This window comes from Artemia sp. Qi Xiang Cuo, chromosome 12 (assembly GCF_049724085.1).
Source record: "Artemia sp. Qi Xiang Cuo chromosome 12, ASM4972408v1, whole genome shotgun sequence".
Classification (NCBI taxonomy): Eukaryota; Metazoa; Arthropoda; class Branchiopoda; order Anostraca; family Artemiidae; genus Artemia; species Artemia sp. Qi Xiang Cuo.
Genome location: NC_142805.1, coordinates 72,279,695 through 72,300,925, shown reverse-complemented (window position 1 = coordinate 72,300,925; position 21,231 = coordinate 72,279,695). Strand labels below are relative to the sequence as shown.

General features: G+C 32.8%; 2 pseudogenes; both read left to right on the top strand.

The window, feature by feature from the left end:
* The first annotated feature begins 2,347 nt into the window (after positions 1-2,347).
* Positions 2,348-8,336, top strand: LOC148946477 (uncharacterized; annotated as a pseudogene).
* A 6,312-nt stretch (positions 8,337-14,648) lies between these two features.
* LOC148946476 (uncharacterized) lies at positions 14,649-17,164 on the top strand (annotated as a pseudogene).
* The last annotated feature ends 4,067 nt before the right edge of the window (positions 17,165-21,231 follow it).

Here is a 21,231-nt window from a genome sequence, read left to right as displayed (position 1 = left end):
ATGAGATTGTAAATTCTGATATCCAAAACCTGTTGTAAATAAATATTGTTAATGTACTGTTTCAATAACATACATCAGCAATAAAGAAGGCACCAAAAGCTAAGTTAATGAAGACCTCCATTATTAATTATAGTTAGTGTAACTTCAAAATATACTCTTATGCTTTTTATGTAACCCTGCAACTATTCCACCACAGTAATGTAATAAGTGGTGAAGACAGTGCTTATATATGTAACCGTTGTATTTTACAAGCTGCACACAATATATGTATGTAGCTATGTAGTTTTGTGATATTATAAGTGTCTTATACCTTTAATTGTTAAGATATTCAATGATTTTCCTTAATACATGTTGTTGAACACAAATCTACCTAGAATTTCTGTTATAGGAATTGGCATGTCACAAAGATACCAACTTGTTCACAAGCAATGTAACACCTTTGTCATAATTTGTCAACCACTGAAAAAACCCGAGAAGATACATTGTTGATATTTCCCAGTCATGCTGATCATCGCAGCAAGAGACATCCAGTCATCATAAAGAGATGCTGTTGAAATAATGTTGTTCCCTATCTTGTAGAAAACTTAGAACAGAAGAATAACTCGACGAAGAAGAATCTTCAACTAGAAAAGAATCATATACCAGACAAAAGAAGTCACACATACGCGGACCAAAACCAAGCATCCAAGATAATCAGATGAAGACATAACCAAGCACACAATCAATTAAGAAGCTACCAAGTGATACAAGACAAGAAAAAGAAAACCACCCTGCAGGAGGAAGTTATAAGAAGAAGTTCTTCAAAAACAAAGATAAGATATACCTTAGATAAACTTCTATCTTTATTAAATCAAAATAAGGTATTAACATATGCCTTGATGTGAAAACAATGGAAAACAGGGAACCAATCATGACTTTTTACATAAGTTATAGACTATTACAAATTTCAAGTTTAATTATGAGGGCAATGGGGAAAAAGACTAGATGTTTGCTTTTGCAATAAAAACAATATTTAACCAAAATCAACAAGTGGCTAGGGTAGATAAGAGACATGTAGAATTATGGCAAAAAGTGAACAGAACAGATTATAAACATAATATATGACAAAATTTAAGTGACAAGTTAAGTGGATATAGGCCAGAAAACCAGCAAATAAATGTGAATGTTTGTTATACTATATGTTCATTTTAATAACCATGCATGTTCACATACATGGTTATGTATGTATACAGTGTGTTTAAAATATTTAAGTGACTTTACTGTAAGCTAAAATATGTGAATATAATCTAGGGGATATAATCAAAAATGGAAATTTATAAAACATTAATCTCTCAGGGTGTATGAAATATATTTCTTTCATATAAAAACAATGAACAATGTTTTAATTGTAAAAATAAATTCTAACGTATAATATTTTAATCTGATGATGTGGGCATCATCTACTAGGGGAAGCGAGATATGCAATACATAGGAAAACCATTTTCTTTGCACAAATACAAAAATTGTATCTTTTAAAAAAAAGTATCATTTTAAAACACCCTACAATTTCGAAACAGCTATAAGTAATGGCTTACGTGCAAAACATAGCGCAAAGCATAACATACGTCTTAAGCATTACACATTTGGAATTTTTTTCACATTGGACTTAGGAGGAGTATCACATAAACGATTTCTTTGAATCAAACCTTTTTGCTGATGCAGACTGCAATTAAGTGCGATAACTTTTTTCGTGTCTTCCCACACATGGGAGACGTCAGCAAAACAGTTGTTTTACAATAGCTATAAACTGAAAATTGGGTTCTTTAAGGCAGTCTTAGGATATCATCCAGGGACAATTTATATGCTGATTTACCAAGTTGTTAACTTTCACTTTATCAATTATCATCTTATGTAAGTACAATAAAACCGTTTTTTATTATGATCTTCCTGTTTGTATTGTCAGACGTCAGTCAGATCTATCGTGTACTCTAGGTAACGTTCCCATTGGGGATCAATATCAGAGGATAGCAAACAGTCCTGAATCTGTACTCCTTAATATCAAGATAGAAGCAACGAAACTCAATCCGATCCCATAACTTCATTTCATAGGAGAAGGGATTCAAACCCTTCGTGAAGCCACCTCTAAATTAAAAGTCAGAAAACATAATCAAGATATGATAGCCTCCTTAAGATTAACTACTTAAGAATTTAAACATTACCCCCCGTTTCAACATTGGTGTCCCCTCTTTTGAGGATGACAACACTAAATGCACTGTTATGTCATCATCAGCAGACATCAGCATTATGTCAGGGGTTACGCTTGACCTAGAGGATGCTGAGAACATGGTGACCCTGTAATAGGTCACCCATGGTCACAATAGGTGGATACACTCTAGAGGAGTATCCCACAACTTTCGTGGAATATCAAATCATTAAAATTGAGAACGGTATTGCATATTTAAAATTGTCAAATCTAAGCAGTGATAAGGTAAAGCTAAACCGAATATCCCTAGAATCGGCAGAAAAGATTTCCAATACAGATTTAAAATCACTAGGCAGTCAAAAATTTAGCATAGATTTTACAAGTCAGGGACAAATTTCGTCAAAACCACAACTGGAACAAAATTACGGAATGGCAAAAACTGATTTTTTTTAAGTAGTTTAATTAAAACCATTTACCAGAGAATACTAAAACGAAGGTAGGGAGCATTCTACGGGATTGTCAAACGTCTGGATGAACCAGACGTTTTCCATTTACTTCTCTTCTCATGTGATTTGTTGAAATTGTATACTACATAATGAGGATTTATTGCGCATAATTGGTAATAGTGCATTAAACATACTCTTTTATATAATGTATATAGAATGCCAAACTGGAGACGTTGCAAATACAGGGACAGATACCCGCCAGACTGATTATTTCAAGACACTGCTATTAAGAATTGGAATGCAAAGAGTAGTTTTCATTGTTTTTACAATATTTAATATGTTGTTTTTTGGGTTTTAGGGGAGGCTTTAGGTATATTGGTTAGGTTCGCTTACATATTTAATATATGGTATTGTTTACCCCCCCCCCCCCTAATGTTCAAATCTATAGCCCAAATTTGTAACTAAACTATTATAGTATTATCCTATTTATTTCATTAGAATTAGCCAAACTTAACTTCTTTAGCGGAATATAAAAGAGTGCGATTAATGCACCAGTACTGCATAATTTAATCTCATTAAAAAAAAATCTTTGCATTTCTCGTTGGAAATAGTTTTCTAATTTTGATGGTTTCTGACCCAAATCAAACATTAAGTTGACACCAAATTATGGTACATTCTGTCGTATTTCAGTTAATTTGTTTTTCATCTATTTTGTATTGTAAAAATTCCACTTTGCCAGTGTCTGATAAAAAAAATTACCTTTAGGTTAAGATGAATTTTAACTTGTGTTTTTCCTCTTAAGAAATATTTTGGGTCTTTCTGCCATCCCAATTGGTAGTAACAATTTTTACAAACATATAATATGTTGAAAAATCTATAAATTATACCTCAAGTGTAATCAAAGACCCAAAACAGTATTGTAGAAACGACTTTCTTGAAATTGCAAATAGTCATCCACTTTGTCAGTTTCAGATAAAAATTCACCATTAGGTTAAGATGAATTTTAACTTGTGTTTTCCCTCTCTTAAGAAATATTTTGGGTCTTTCATAGTACTTTTACTTTTGCTTTAATATATTTTACAGGAAGTAACATTTATATTATTTTTTTTACATCAAACTTAAGTGAATATAACATTAGTTCCCTCTATTAACCTTTTGCAGAGATTTTAGAGGATAAAAACCCTAAACATAAACCTAGATGAGTATTTTTAATATGAAAATGATGAAAATTATATTCAAAGACAATATTGAAAGGGCCTTGAATGTTTTCTCTCTTTGCAACATCACAGTCAGCCCATCCCACGCACTATTTGGTTTCAAAGTTTTTGTCTTTTTAGAGCTTAGGAACTGTGTTAACAGTATTTTCCACGACAAACTACATCTAGTGTTTGAATAAACAATGAAAAATATGCTGAATTATCCACTCTTTAAATCTCAATTTTAGTAAATAACATACAGCCAAACTTTTACTCCAAACCTGCTTGTAGTTGTCCGATTAAAAATACCAAAAAAATAATATATCTCCCATACAAAACTAATTGTTTAGTGTTGTTGTTTTAAAACTATTTGTATTATGTTTGTTATTAATTGTTAAATCGTTTAATTATAGCAGTTTTTCTCTTTACAGCTGATGATTGCCTAAAGCTATGGATATTCCTAATGCGAAAGTTTATGGAAGAAAGGAAGGCCACCAAATTCAAAAGTGAAGATGCAAGGAAAGAAGGAAGATAAGTGCGGGTGCTGTTGAAGCATATGGAATTTATGGGACAATACCTACAACAACGTACCATGGCCCAGAAACACGTTTTTCGTAACATTGCAATACATAGGAAAACCGTTTTCTTTGCGCAAATACAAAAATTATATCTTTTAAAAAAAAAGTATCATTTTAAAACACCCTATAATTTCGAAAGAGCTATAGGCAATGGCTTACGTGCAAAGCATAGCGCAAAGCATAACATACGTCCTAAGTATTGCACATTTGGAAATTTTTTCACATTGGAATTAGGGGGAGTATCACATAAACGATTTCTGCGCATCAAACCTTTTTGCGGATGCAGACTGCAATTAATTGTGATAAATTTTTTTCGTGTCTTCCCACGCATGGGAGACGTCAGCAAACCAGTTGTTTGACAATATCTATAAACTGAAAATTTGGTTCTTTAAGGCAGTCTTAGGATATCATCCAGAGACAATTTGTATGCTCAAAAACCAGTTCTAGCGCCTTGTGCAGACCCTTGCTTCACCTTCTAAGAGGCCTAAATAACATAATCCATTTCGTGGATGACGTGATTTGCATGGATAAAAATGCTGAGGACCATTTAATTACCCTATCCAAGGTATTCGAAAAATTTAGAGAGGGAAATTTTAAATGTAGACCGGAAAAAGTAAACTTGTTACAAAATAAAATAAAATTTTTGGGAGTAGTAGTAACGCAAGGCCAAATAGCCCCTGATCCAGAAAAAGTAAAAATAGTAGAGAATCTCAAAGCCCCCAAACTATAAAACAGTCAAGAGGTATCCTGGGACTTTGTGGTTACTTTCGAAGATTCATACGAAACTATTCCCAGATAGCCAAGCCCCTAACTGACCTTACTCGAGGAAAACCACAAAAGATTAATTGGTCAAAAGAAGCGCAAGAATCATTAGATTATCTAAAAAAAGCACTCACATCAGAGTCAATCTTATCATTGCCAAACTTCCAACCGGGACCATTCATAGTCACTCCTGATGCATCAACAAAGGGACTAGGGGCCTGTCTCTTACAAACATTCAAAAGAGGCGAAAATGTTAAAATTATAAAGGAAGAAAAGATAATAGCATATGCTAGTCGCACCCTCACCCCGGGAGAAAAAATTATTCAGCCACCATGCTTGAGTTGTTATCAATAATACATCACCTAGACAAATTTAGACATTATTTGATGGGTAGGAAATTTAAACTACGCTGTGATCATAAGAGCTTGCAATACCTACAAACTTTTAAAAAACCAACGTGAATCCTTGCTCGATGGATACTCAAAATACAAGATTTAGACTATGACTTTGAACACCTCAAGGGAAACGAAAACACTCCTTGTGATTACCTAAGTAGATTTCCAGAGGATAACCCCTTGGAAAATGAAGTTAACGAGATAAACTGAAAAAAAGCCCCTAAAAGTAGAAAAATCAAAACAAATATAGCCACTGAGTTAAAAAATTAATATGGCCCGCTATCCTTGATTAGTATAAAAGAAAGCCAAAATACAGATGAAACATATACTGCCCTGATAAAATATTTCCTAGATGATCAAGAATTACCATGTTATTTAAAAACACTCAAAAAGGAGATAGATAATTATTATTATGATTTGGATGAAAAAATATTATGTAGAATAATAACCAATGAGACCAACCGAAACCAAACTGCTATAATTCCAGTTTTACCCCAAAATATAGAAATTCCTGCATTTAAATATTTCCATTCAGAGATAGGCGGACACCTAGGACTTTTCACAAATTGAAGCAGTAATTTTATGTCCCATCAACTCTAACTAAACTTAAGGACTTCATAAACAAATGTAACACGTGTAATCTGAGAAAAAATCCGATTATATACCCTAATCCACCCATGGGAAGAACCCCCATAGCAAGGTTTCCATTTGACATAATTTCATTTGATCTATATGGCACTAATGGCGGCTTGCCCACATCTAGCAAAGGTCAGACTTGCATCTTGTCGGTCATCGACCATTTTTTCGGTTTCACTTTTTCTAAAGTGTTAAAAAATCAAAGTGCCTATACCACCAGTAAAACACTTGCTAAGTTGTTCCTAAATTTCGGAATACCAAATACAGTGCTGAGTGATAACGGGAGTAATTTTGTCTCAAAAGTCACTAAAGATTTAATGAGCTTTCTCCACATTGATAAGTTAATAACAACCCCATATCATCATCAAGCCAATTGGAAAATTGAAAATAGACATAAACTATTTTCAAATATTTTAGGAATTTACACAAAAGAGAATAGAAGAGACTGGCATGAGACCTTACCTTACCTAACTAACGTGATCAACACGGCATTCTCACCAGTAGTGAAAGACAACCCTTTTTATATACTTTTCGGACGAGATTTTCGAATTCCCTATGATGAAATTATCGAATCAAGACAGTATTATAAAGATTCCGAAGATTACAAGCATTAATTTATTATTATAATGAGAAAGACTTATAAAATTTTTGAGAAAGAAATAGAAAAATCCAATATAAATCAGGAAAATAAAAATATACTAAACGTCAAGGGAGATTTAAATTTCAATGTAGGGGATTTCGTTTATGTTAACAACGAAATGAAAAAAGAGGGTAAGAAGCTCTCGGATCGATACTCTGGCCCTTACAGAATTATAAAGAAATACGATAATAAAATTACATTTAAGATATTCAGCTCAAGTACGGGAAAAACTTATAAAACTCACATCAATCGTATAAACAGAGTGAAATTTCCGGAAGCCTGAGTCCCACAACCCACGAAGTCTGATTCCTCAAATGTAGAAAATAAACCACCTAGATCAAGATTAAGTGAATTAAAACCCTTTAATTTCAAGCAAGGATATTTCGAAAAGGAGAGCGAAGAAGAGGATTTCAATGAATTCTTGGCAATGACAAATTTGGTTAGCCCAAAGAATCAAATCCCAAATAACTTAAAATACGGGGAAAATAATTGATCCTCCACAGAGAGTTCAGAGGATCAAGATTATACCATTTCTCCGAAATCTTAAGTTTTTCCCGATAGAATTTCAACCCCCCATCTTGCCGAACCATTCCCAAACGATTTAATTTCACCAACAACTCCCATAGGGCGACCTGTATCAGTCTATGATGAGTTAAAAAGAACTATTGATAGCCCTAGCAACCAAAAATCAGAGTACCCCCGCGAACCACGAGGAATATCTTTACGCTAAGAAATGGACAAAATAAACTACCCTATCATAACAGGACACAGGACACTCAAGGTAAATCCTGAAACGACAGAGGACACTCAAAAATCCCATGATCACGATATAACGGTATCAAAGGCCAAACCAAGGAATTGGACATCTTGGAAGGAGACTTTGATACAACAATTGCCACATCCCCCAGAAGACTTTACTTTCAAGCAATGGCGGAATCCGACAAAAACTTTTGACTCTTCAGAGAGTTCACAGGAATCATTTAATCCGCCAGAAGTAAGAGTCCCTCCTAAACAAGCAATTTATAAGCCTACAACTTCAAGGGGGGAAGAAATTTTTGAAGGCAAGGCCGGCTCTACCCCCAAGTCCAAAAAGTCCCCCATTACAGACCCTGAATCATTAAGTACATCAGAGTCGGAAGACGGATCTGACCAGGAAAAATTCAGAGATCCAAAAAGTTCAAAACCAACTTTGGCGGCATTGCACGGAAAGGAGGCAACACTAAAAGGTCAAAAATTTCTAAATAAACAATATAAAAAATTCGACATAATCTCGTTAGCCAAACCAAAAAAAAGACAAGCCCCAATCAACCAAGGAAATAACAACCAAATCCGGCAGGGTAGTGAAAAAAACAAAAAAATTAGATATATAAATAAGTTTAAATGTACTAATCCTTATATTATATCCGCACGCAATATCCACCCTTTATATTACATATCACTTTCAGGTGCATTAAATCACTTGGACAAAAAAAAAACTGTCAAGTTGCTCCAAGGAAAGTGAGTAAGATTCTTATTTAAACAATTAACACACTAACAAAAATAGAGTGACAGTTTGCTAAACTAACATTTAGTAACTAACCCCTTACTGTGTAATATTAAAAAAACAAAAAAAATTTTTGCCCTTAGCTAACTAAAATTTTTTTTATAATCCTATTTTTTTACTACATTATACTACAAATTTAATATTTTAGTATTTTTAATTTTGCTTGATTTTAATACATAAGTACCCATACTTAGCCTGTAGACCCAATTACTCAAAAACAAATAATTTTTCATTCATCCCTATACCCAATAATGACTGAATACGGAGTTGAGAATCAACAAATTATATCTGACGAATTTATCTCGTCAGGCAAAATGATACTACATCAATTTGTAACCGAAAATACTTCCACAGGAAGAAGAAATAGATTCAAAAAGTTGACTCCTGAAAGGATGAAATATAAAAACGTTTTAAATACTATTGGAGATATGTGGGACGCAAATAAATATGACATTACCAATGAACCAACAGTTCTTATTAGTGGGGAAGAAACATCTCTCAACATCCCTCCCTTGGATCTGGCCATCCAAGCGTATAACCCCCACGCTGTAAGAGCCTCACTCGGCAATGGGGCTTGAACAACTACCCAGTTAACCTTAAATACACTGTATTTAATCACAAAATTGGATCTTAAGATCTTAAGAATGATCTTGCTTCACCACGAAACAAAATCTTACTTGTTAAACAATAGAAGATGGTTTCGTAAGAATCTAGGCAATTTCATGGACATCATTATAAAATTAAAGGTACATGACGACATTACACACCTACCCAAAATCATTAAAGTGAAAAAGGCCATTAGGACATTTAGAATTCTCAGCAAGTCAGTACCAAAGGATTCATCTCACCAGAAATTGATCTTCCAGTTCATGGTTCATGAAATAATTCGTAAATTTATTCCGTATGTAACCGAACGACCTAACCTTGTTCGGATATTTAACTTCTGGCACTTCGATCTGATTCAGATATTAATGAATCAAGACGTGTACTTATGGCATAGGGATTTGAACCGTTTTAGGAGGCGCCAAGCTGACTTTATGATTCGTAATACGGTTCAAGTCTTCTTCCAAAGAATTGAGGACGATCACCTTTGGGCACTACCATCAGGGGGACCAATAAACAACTACTTCATTAGGCTCCATGACTACAATATACTAAAGTCCATGATTTACAATCTGTATCAATCCAATAGGAACTTCCAGTTTGAAATCAAAAATGATCATGTATTAACATTTGAGGAAAAGAGGGACACAAATCCAACCAGAGAAAAGGATGTGGTAACCCTCGAATTAATATACAGACCTCTCTCAGTCGGAGATGAAGTAACTACCTTATTGGGTCTATGTCGGAAAAAAATACGTAATCACATGATCCCAGACGTAACACAAATAAGGAAATTGCCCCTCCCAAAAAGATTATTAAAATACCTAATGTATTATCACAACTATCCAGGAGAAGGAACAAAAATAACATTCAAGACGAATATAAAATGTAACGAATACATAGTAGTGAAGGTAGAGGGTGAAATCAAAAAAATTAAAAAATTTGAAAATTTAAAAGAAACTCTTAGCCCAATTCTGGATAATTGGTAAAAGTAGACACTCACGCACGCGGCTATGCTTACAAAGGGTGACCACAAACATACATGACACACAAAAAATAAGCAGCGCGTATTTCTCCAATGGCCAGTAAAATCAAAATAAAAACTACCAAGTTCCCAAGTATAAAAATAACAGGATCACCATAATTAATCTTTGTATTAAATATTTTGATTCATGAATTGTAATACGAAAAATTACTAAATAACATTTTATTATGTTATAGTTAATCTTAAAAGAAAATGCAGTGAACAGACGTCTTAAATCCCGGGCAGCCTCTGGAGTAGGCAAACATGAGGATCACCAAGAATCTCTTGCCATATAATTGTTTTCTGAGTGTGAATATAGCAGAAGATCTCTTTTGACAACTTTGCGTTTTGTTGCACTACATTGACGTAACCCTCGTTTTCTTCCTTAAGAAGAATATTTTGGTCTTCAGACCCTATTTCTTCCTCCCAGTGCATTATGATATTGTCTGAAAAACTGTCAGATACCACTTTTTTTTCAAATAAAATCCTTCATGGTTATTTGCGTTAGTCATAAGACTTTGTTTATCATCACGTTAACTTCGGCTGGGGTGTTTGTTGTCTAAATCGTCAATCACTATTAATAGTGATTGAATAATAGTTGGTGGTGGTTGAAGGTTTGGATAAAGAGTCTTGCCATATAATTGTGCGCTGCGTACGATTGTATGGCAATACATATTCATACCCCACAATAATTAAAAAAATAAATAAAGGTAGTTTCATGGAATAATTTTAAACTAGTACGGAACTTTGGAGAATTAAACTGTAATAACCAAGTGCGAGGTGGCACTGGTGAGAAACAATTCAACTTGGGCCTAAAGTTACCTTACTTTCCATTCAAAAATAAATATTCAGTCTTAGTTAATTTGGAGCTTTAGAAGCATCGAATTATGTCGAACGTAAGTGCCCTAGTGTGAGGAAATACTGGGAAACAAAATTTTGATTTCGACCTAAGGTCACCATCTATGTAACTAATTTTGAAGTAAAACAACAAGACAATAGCCAATAGAAACTACCTTTCATTTCAGAAAAATGGCCAAGGCAATTATTGACACAGAATTCATAACTATCAGGTTTGCCAAAGAAAACATAATATACTCAGCGGCAATCCTCATAGTGGACAAAGAAGGAAATAATATTTTTGCAAAAAAGTGGGATGTAAAGTATGATTTAAGAAAACATGACAAAGAATCATACAATTTTGGATTATAATTTGCAAATAAACCCAAATATCGACCAGCAAGAGGGAAATTGGGAATAAAGTACAACAGGAGAAAGGGCAAGTACCTTCAAAACATTCAAAAGGAAAATAGGAACTTGCTAAAACAACATAAAGTCCGTTACTGGTGTGCCAAAGGTCCTTCTCAGACCTAATTAGCCCTACTAGATAAATGTAGGAAACAAAAAATATGTTTTAAAATTGAAGGAAACAAGGACTGTGTAAAATATCAAGGTTATCATGACCCACTCCAAGAGATAAGATATTACAAGCAATACCTATATAATCCTAAAAGCATATAATACACCAATAAAAGAAAAAAAATAATAGTCAAAAGAAGAAAAACAAGTAAATAAAAATTGAATGCAGCAAAAGACCAGAAATAAAAAGCATCCTCAACAAAAATTTTTTTTCATCAAAAATTGGTCATATAAAATTAACACACTTCAATTTAAAAATTTTAAATAGTTAACAATGTGTATTTACGTTATGCTAGTAATTAGTTATCAATACATATAAATATTATTATTTTTGTTATAGCGTTCTACAAATGATTGAGTGTATTAAAAAAGTTGGTTATATTGTGCACGTTATTAATAAATATGATAAAATCAATATCAACTATACCCCTTAGAACAAAAGAAAAAAAAAGGATTTTTTTTGGTCTTTCATTTCCAAATTTATTATATGGTGTATTACTTAAGATTATGGATAAAACTATTGAATGAAAAATTTATGCATGTTTCCAAGGTGCTAGGTAAGTTACCTGATATTTAGAATACTAACATTAAAAAACTAATATACAAAAAAATTCATATCTTTCAAGAAAAAAAAGTACATAATGTACAAAAACCATAGTTTAACTAACATAACCTCACCAAGTAATATTCAAAAGAAAGATTTGATCAACATAGTTATCTATGGCGGTACCAAAGTAAGAATATTATTAACCAAGGGCCATCTAAAACTAAAATTATGTAGCATACCAAATCTAGCTTAAATTGATCATTAATTTAGACAAGAATTATTTTATTAAAATATAAACCAGGCTGTAGGAATTCTTGACTATATTATAATTGAAAAACTCCTACAATCATACTCACTGATGAACTATTAGGTGACATTATCTTAACTATAGTAGATAAATTCTCTAACCAAAAGGGAAAAAAAGATGCTATCTTAATCTTCATAGTACTTGTACAAAATATCCCACAAAATAAATACCGTATAATGGCAGCAGAAATCGTAAAGATATTAGACTACTCCATGAACAAAAACAGGACAACAACATTTTGGCCTCTGAAATTCTATCAATCTTAGTGGATCAAGGCCATAACTTATTAGAACAGACTAACCTTTGTGAGATGTGTCTAAAAAAAAATCAAGTTTTGTTTGGAAAATCCTCAAGACAATGCCAACTGCTTCAAAGCAATCATCAAATAACTGGAACAATAAATACAAAAATTTTTATGGTGGATGGCAACACATACGAAGATATAAAAAATATCACACTGAACTTATTTAAAAATGATGTACATTTTGGAAGAAAAATATCCACAATCAGACATAATAGTATACGAAAAAAGGAATTGTTGTAAACGTCTCTGTGCAGATGTACAATTAAATATTGATATTATAAAAACAGTAGTTACAAGGTATAACCCCTTGCAAGACTGGTGCAAAAATATATTAAGAAATAATATCCAAAAATCAATTTTACTTTGTCAAACCTTGGGTTTCCCTTACTATGTAACAAAAAAACATTAAGCCACTGAATTCCTTTTAAATCATTGATCCATATGATGTATCTAAACCATGAGCAATGTACAATATTCATAAACAACAAATCAGTCTGTCAGACAAACAAACTAATCTCCCAAATACGTTTTAGAACTCAAACCCCAACCATTATGATGACTGAAGGGCCAATCATGACCGTAATAGATCCAACAACAATATGTATGCCCAAATGCACATTATAAAATGTCTGAACATTAAAGTCAGGAATATGTATATAACGCATCATTACCAGATTATCAGGAAGACATATGGTTAATAAAAAAGGTAAATTAATTCAAAAACCTTTAACTAGCTTATTAAGTAGATATCTTCAAAAAAATGTAAATAAAAAAGGCATCGAGCTGATCTGATTTAAAAAAATTTAAGCATAGCCAAAACGAAGAAGATTCTGAAAAATCCCCAAAGTTAGGAAAATTACATGATTAAAACCCACAGCTTACCAAATATGTCAAGAATAAATCACGGATTGAATGAATTGATCTTTAATTATGCCCTAAATGAAGCAGTAAGTAATCTGAACCATACAAGCCTTGACTCGCTACTACAAATCCCCTTAATTACCAAAAATGATTTGATAATTGATATCATGATCAAACTGATGTTCTGTACCTTCTCCCCAAGAGTAGTTCAGGAAAGTTTCCAATACAAACGAAAGTTTGCCTCCCTAACTTTTGAGGTATTAATTAAAAGATCCCAAAGAAATGCTTATCCCTTAATAGAATCTCTAATTGGTGAAAACCTATGGCACACATATGATGATCAAGGTTTCACAATTATATGGCCACTAACATTCTTATCAATACTTCTAGATCAAGGATACAACCTTGTGAAAACAAACAATTTACTCCTTGCTCTCTCCAAAAATTATATTAATCAAAACCAAATTGAATTATCATCTGGTCTAGTAACCTACTATTCATACGAACAAGATTATCAGGAATTATGAAAAATAATCCTTGGTTTCTACAAAAATGATGAAAACTTTGGTTCAAAAATATTGCCAGGCGTAGACCTAGTAGCTTTTGAAGAAAAGATTAAGAGTTCAAGTTTTTTATTTTATCACATGCAAATAACCATTAAAATAACACGCATCAACCTAAGAAATCCCACACTAGACCAACTATGCAGAAAAAATATACGCCAATATATGAGAAAATCTGGAATTACAAACTCTTTGAAAAACCTTAACCTCCCAACCAAACTTAAAAATATCTAATATACAAACATGATAATCCTGAGAAGAACAACCAAATTTTTGAATTACAATTCATGACCACAAACATACTAAAATCAGAAAATGAAATGTCAACACCTTTGGAAAATCCTATAGTCCAGCTACAGAGAACCAAATCCAAAAGGTCAAATCAATTAACAAAAAGTATAATCCTGTAAATCATTTAACAAATAGAACTCCCACCATGCGATTTAAAACCAATAAAGAACTTACTGTGCGACTATAATAATATGAAATGGCAAACTTCTTCTTCTAATCAGACTAAATCATTTCAGCAATATGTACTCCTCAACAGTCATTCTTAAAATGGCGTCAATTTAAACAAAGAAATTCCGTTTCTAAACTCAAAGCCAATCAAAATAAATAAAATTTAATTTTGCAAAATACTACCAAATATATGGAATTTTCTCAAGGGACCTAATGCATGGAACATTCTCAAGGGACTATGGAACAAAAAAGTCTTAGTAAAAATTTATGATGACCTATCAATTCCTGGAATAAACACTGAGATCACAACGAATCCCCAAGATACTATGCAATCCAGTACATCTAAATCTGAGGTACTAAACACTCAATCAACTCAAATTGAAGAAGGTGCAGCCCCTAAGGACGCATCAAAAGCCACTTCACCCCCAATTCAAATAACCACAGTAAAGTCAAATGAAGTGTTAAAAGGAAGAAAAATACCAGAAATAATAAAAGGCACTGAAGGAATAGAAATTTCTACAAATTCTACAAACAATGTGAGCAAGCCAATACACAAATTTAAATGTCAATATTTTTGTAGAAAAATAAATCCAACAATAAACATAAGTGGAGATAACAAGACCACAATGATCTTAAATATCACAACAAGAAAAGTAATAACCACCACCCCAGAACCTACAAGAGAAATAATAACCATTACCCCAGAACCTATAGAATTGGAAACATCAATATCTGAAACAACAACCAATTCCCTCCCCAAACGGATATACCCAAATGAGAATTACATAACAATTAAACAGTTACCCCAAACCACCAGGTGGGTGTGGAAATCGTCAATGAATAAGAATACTGGAATACGAATGAGAATCCCAATCATCGAAAATGATTATAGTGGACAAAAAAATATAAAAAAAAATAAAAATGGTAAGGATAATGATGATGACTACCCAAGAGAATGTTGGACCAATGATGGAAAGAAAATCTGAATACGACTGGTAGCTGATGAACCTACAGAAGATAACTTGGAAGTACTCCCAGAATTAACAAAGGAAAATACTCTTAAATTATCATATCATCAAACCTTCCTAATATTGTACAGACAAAGGTTGCAAACCTTATTTGAACTATTCAATGCTGAAATACAAAAACTCAAGCAAAGCACAACAAGAATATTTGAAGTCTTCTTCAGGAAAAGCAGATATCGAAGGTCCACAAGCTTAATACCAGTCATTGGTGAACTTGCCTCACGACTCTTTGTGTTATCAACCGATGAAGACTTAAACATATTAAGAGAAAATGTGAAAAAATTGAATACAGCAATGAACACCACACTACACGTCCAGAAGATACAAGAAATCATAGCTAGCTACCAAAAAGACAAAATTGAAGAAATTTCCGAGAAAATTTCAAGAACAGTCAATACAATGAATTACTTGAAAAATGAAGTTGACCGTGTATTATCAGATTCTGGACTAACACTAGTATCAATAGACATCATAACCATGTCGTTACTAAATCTGGCTACAGATGTGAGTAAATTCGAATTTGCCTTATTTGCGCTAACAGGCGGAACATTATCCTATGATTTAGTTGATCAACCAGCTTAAAAAATATCCTAGATGAGATTAAAACCCACTTAACATTTGGTCTCCATTTACCAGTGGAACCAGAAGTTGCTAACCTTTTCCTATATTATACCAAACTAAATGTACATTTTACAGAAATAAACGACCAACTTTTTGCAGTAGTAACAATACCCCTGATCAATCAACAATCAGTATATGATCTATATAAAATTTCTACCTTTCCTGTTAATATTAAGGAAACCAATTCATTTGTAAGCATCATCCCAGAGGCAGAGTATTTGTTAATTGACCAAGACAGAAGGAAATATGCATTGGCAAATGCACAAGACTTAAAAGAATGTGTCACATTCAAAAACTTGGTCTGCCAACTAACATTACCTATCTACAATGTAAAAATAGGATCATGTATGTTGGATATTTTTCTAAAAGAATCCCAACAGGAGGACGTCCCAAGTTCGTGCAAAGCGCTTATAGGAAATGCAAAACGAGAAATATTTATCAACCTCAGAAATGACCTATGGCTATTTACTGTCCCTAAAACAACTGTTGGAACCATTTCTTGCTACAACAATACTGAGAAAATAGACCCAAGCTACCGAACTGAACTGCTATTACAGGATGTGGGAACCATAACAATCAAACTAAGGTGCCGCCTGATAAACAAGGAAAGTACAGTGCAAACCATTAATTATGACACGTACAAATATGTTAAGTCCAAAATTATTAAATTTTCAGGGACTAAATTTATCATTTACAATCCCAAATATAAATGATGAAGAAATAAAAAACTCTATCTGGAGAAAAATAGACAACATAAAAGGCACAGTGCCACTAACAAAAATAAAAGAGGCATTGGATTCTCAGATACCATTCTTCACAAATGAAGATCAAAGACTAGAATATGTCGAGAACCAATATGGTCTATTTTCACCCAACTCATGGTACAACATTATTATAACAATATCCCTGGTATTTCTTGTTTCATTAACAATAGGAGCCATATTAACTTTAAACTATGGTAGGCTCTTAAAAATAAGCAACAAATGGTTCAAACAAGAAGAAATGGATGTGCAAGAAATGCATCAATTAAATCCATCAGCTCCTGACAATAACTAAGCCTCACAAATTAAGGGGATATTATATAATACAAGAGAGATGAGATTGTAAATTCTGATATCCAAAACCTGTTGTAAATAAATATTGTTAATGTACTGTTTCAATAACATACATCAGCAATAAAGAAGGCACCAAAAGCCAAGTTAATGAAGACCTCCATTATTAATTATAGTTAGTGTAACTTCAAAATATACTCTTATGCTTTTTATGTAACCCTGCAACTATTCCACCACAGTAATGTAATAAGTGGTGAAGACAGTGCTTATATATGTAACCGTTGTATTTTACAAGCTGCACACAATATATGTATGTAGCTATGTATTTTTATGATATTATTAGTGTCTTATACCTTTAATTGTTGAGATATTCAAAGATTTTCTTTAATACATGTTGTTGAACACAAATCTGCCTAGAATTTCTGTTATAGGAACTGGCATGTCACAAAGATACCAACTTGGTCACAAGCAATGTAACACCTTTGTCATAATTCGTCAACCACTGACAAAACCCGAGAAGATACATTGTTGATATTTCCCAGTTATGCTGATCATTGCATCAAGAGAAATCCAGTCATCATAAAGAGATGCTGTTAAAATAATGTTGTTCCCTATCTTGTAGAAAACATAGAACAGAAGAATAACTCGACAAAGAAGAATCTTCAACTAGAAAAGAATCATATACCAAACAAAGGAAGTCACATGTACGCAGACCAAAACCAAGCATCCAAGATAATCAGATGAAGACATAACCAAGCGCACAATCAAATAAGAAGCCGCCAAATGATACAAGACAAGAAAAAGAAAACCACCCTTCAGGAGGAAGTTATAAGAAGAAGTTCTTCAAAAACAAAGATAAGATATACCTTAGATAAACTTCTATCTTTATTAAATCCAAATAAGGTATTAACATATGCCTTGATGTGAAAACAATGGAAAACAGGGAACCAATCATGACTTACATAAGTTTACATAAGTTATAGACTATTACAAATTTCAAGTTTAATTATGAGGGCAATGGGAAAAAAGACTAGATGTTTGCTTTTGCAATAAGAACAATAGTTAACCAAAATCAACAAGTGGCTAGGGTAGATAAGAGACATGTAGAATTATGGCAAAAAGTGAACAGAACAGATTATAAACATAGTATATGACAAAATTTAAGTGACAAGTTAAGTGAATATAGGCCAGAAAACCAGCAAATAAATGTGAACGTTTGTTATGCTATATGTTAATTTTAATAACCATGCATGTTCACATACATGGCTATCTATGTATACAGTGTGTTTAAAATATTTAAGTGACTTTACTGTAATATAAAATGTATGAATATAATCTAGGGGATATAATCGAAAATGGAACTTTATAAAACATTAATCTCTCAGGGTGTATGAAATACATTTCTTTCATACAAAAATAATGAACAATGTTTTAATTGTAAAAATAAATTCTAAAGTATAATATTTTAATCTGATGATGTGGACATCATCTACTGGGGGAAGCGAGATATGCAATGCATAGGAAAACCATTTCCTGTGCGCAAAAGCAAAAATTATATCTTTTAAAAAAAGTATCATTTTAAAACACCTTATAATTTCGAACCAGCTATAAGCAAGGGCTTATGTGCAAAACATAGCGCAAAGCATAACATACGTCTTAAGTATTGCACATTTGGAATTTTTTCACATTGGACTTAGGGGGAGTATCACATAAACGATTTTTTCGCATCAAACCTTTTTGCTGATGCAGACTGCAATTAAGTGTGATAACTTTTTTTTCGTGTCTTCCCACGCATGGGAGACGTCAGCAAACCAGTTGTTTGACAATAGATATAAACTGAAAATTTGGTTCTTTAAGGCAGTCTTAGGATATGATCCAGATACAATTTGTATGCTCATTTACCAAGTTGTTAACTTTCATTTTGTCAATTATCATCTTGTGTAAGTACAATAAAACCATTGTTTATTATGATCTTCTTGTTTGTATTGTCAGACGTCAGTCAGATCTCTCGTGTACTCTAGGTAACGTTCCCATTGGGGATCAATATCAGATGATAGCAAACAGTCCTGAATCTGTACTCCTTAATCTCAAGATAGAGGCAACGAAACTCAATCCGATCCCATAACTTCATTTCATAGGAGAAGGGATTCAAACCCTTCGTGAAGCCACCTCTAAATTAAAAGTCAGAAAACATAATCAAGATATGATAGCCTCCTTAAGATTAACTACTTAAGAATTTAAACATTACCCCCCGTTTCAACATTGGTGTCCCCTCTTTTGAGGATGACAACACTAAATGCACTGTTATGTCATCATCAGCAGACATCAGCATTATGTCAGGGGTTACGCTTGACCTAGAGGATGCTGAGAACATGGTGACCCTGTAATAGGTCACCCATGGTCACAATAGGTGGATACACTCTAGAGGAGTATCCCACAACTTTCGTGGAATATCAAATCATTAAAATTGAGAACGGTATTGCATATTTAAAATTATCAAACCTAAGCAGTGATAAGGTAAAGCTAAACCAAATATTCCTAGGATCGGCAGAAAAGATTTCCAATACAGATTTTAAATCACAAGGTAGTCAAAAATTAAGCATTAATTTTACAAGTCAGGGACAAATTTCGTCGAAACCACAACCGGAACAAAATTACGGAATGGCAAAAACTGATTTTTTTAAAGTAGTTTAATTAAAACCATTTACCAGAGAATACTAAAACCAAGGTAGGGAGCATTCTACGGGATTATAAATGGACGTTTGCAAGACACAAAGCCGATTATGGTTTAACTCACCTGATTACGCACAAAATATCAACACAAGGGCCTCCCATTAAAAAGTCATCATATAAAACTCTTACCCATTTAAGATCATGGCTAGATAGCAAAATAGAGAAATTCAAAAAATTCGACTAGGAAAATTCGGAAAATTCTCTAACTAAGAGAATTCGAAAATGCAGGGTTACAACTAAAACTGGAAAAGTTCAAAATTGTGGTGCCAAAATTGATTTTTTTAAACATTTGATAAATCAAGGTACTATTTCGCCAGATCCCGAAAAATTCGCATTGATAGAGCAATTAAAATTACCATAGAGCAAAAAGCTGTAGATCAGTATGCGGTTTGCTAAGCTATTTTAGACAGCATAATAAGAATTACGCGGCAATAGCTCAGGCTTTGACAAATCTTTTTAAAAACTCAGGTACTTAAATTGCCAGATTTGTCACAAGAATTCTGTTTGCAAACAGAAGCGTCGGTGCATGGAATCGGAGTGGTTCGACTGAATATAAATCGTGAGCGGGAAGAAGCGATAGTCCAACATACACGTCAGAAAGAAAATATTCAACGGTTGAAAGAATGCTTGACAATAGAAGTTTTTACCGAATAGATTCTCCAATATTCTATTTAAAAAAACTTTACTTTGCAAGTAAATCAAAAATCGCTAATTTGGTTGCATATAATGCAAAATACTCCAGCGAGTCTGACAAAAGGGGTACTCCGTCTTCAAGCGCATTCATATAATCCGATATATATAACAGGCCGCACCAACATTTTACCATATTATTTACCAGGGAACCCAGAGGGGGACGAAAACTTGATAACCGCCATTCAAAGCGATCTTGTCGATGTAGAATATTATCAAATAGAAATATTTTTCTGCACCAACATAAAGTATATATATATATATATATATATATATATATATATATATATATATATATATATATATATATATATATATATATATATATATATATATATATATATATATATATATATATATATATATATATATATATATATATATATATATATATATATATATATATATATATATATACAAAAAAAAACTTCAATTTACAAAACAATGGGCCACTGTTTTGTCAATGGGCCCTGCTATAAACTTTTTAGAAACCTTAGTTATAACCAAGCGAAATTTCCTAACATATACAAAAACAGTAGACTTATCTATTGAGTTGTCTTATTGAGACGTTGCTTGCTAAATACCAAAGGGCTTAGTGTTGTAACTGGTAAAATTGGTCACAGTAAAATTCGGTATTTTACGTATTTT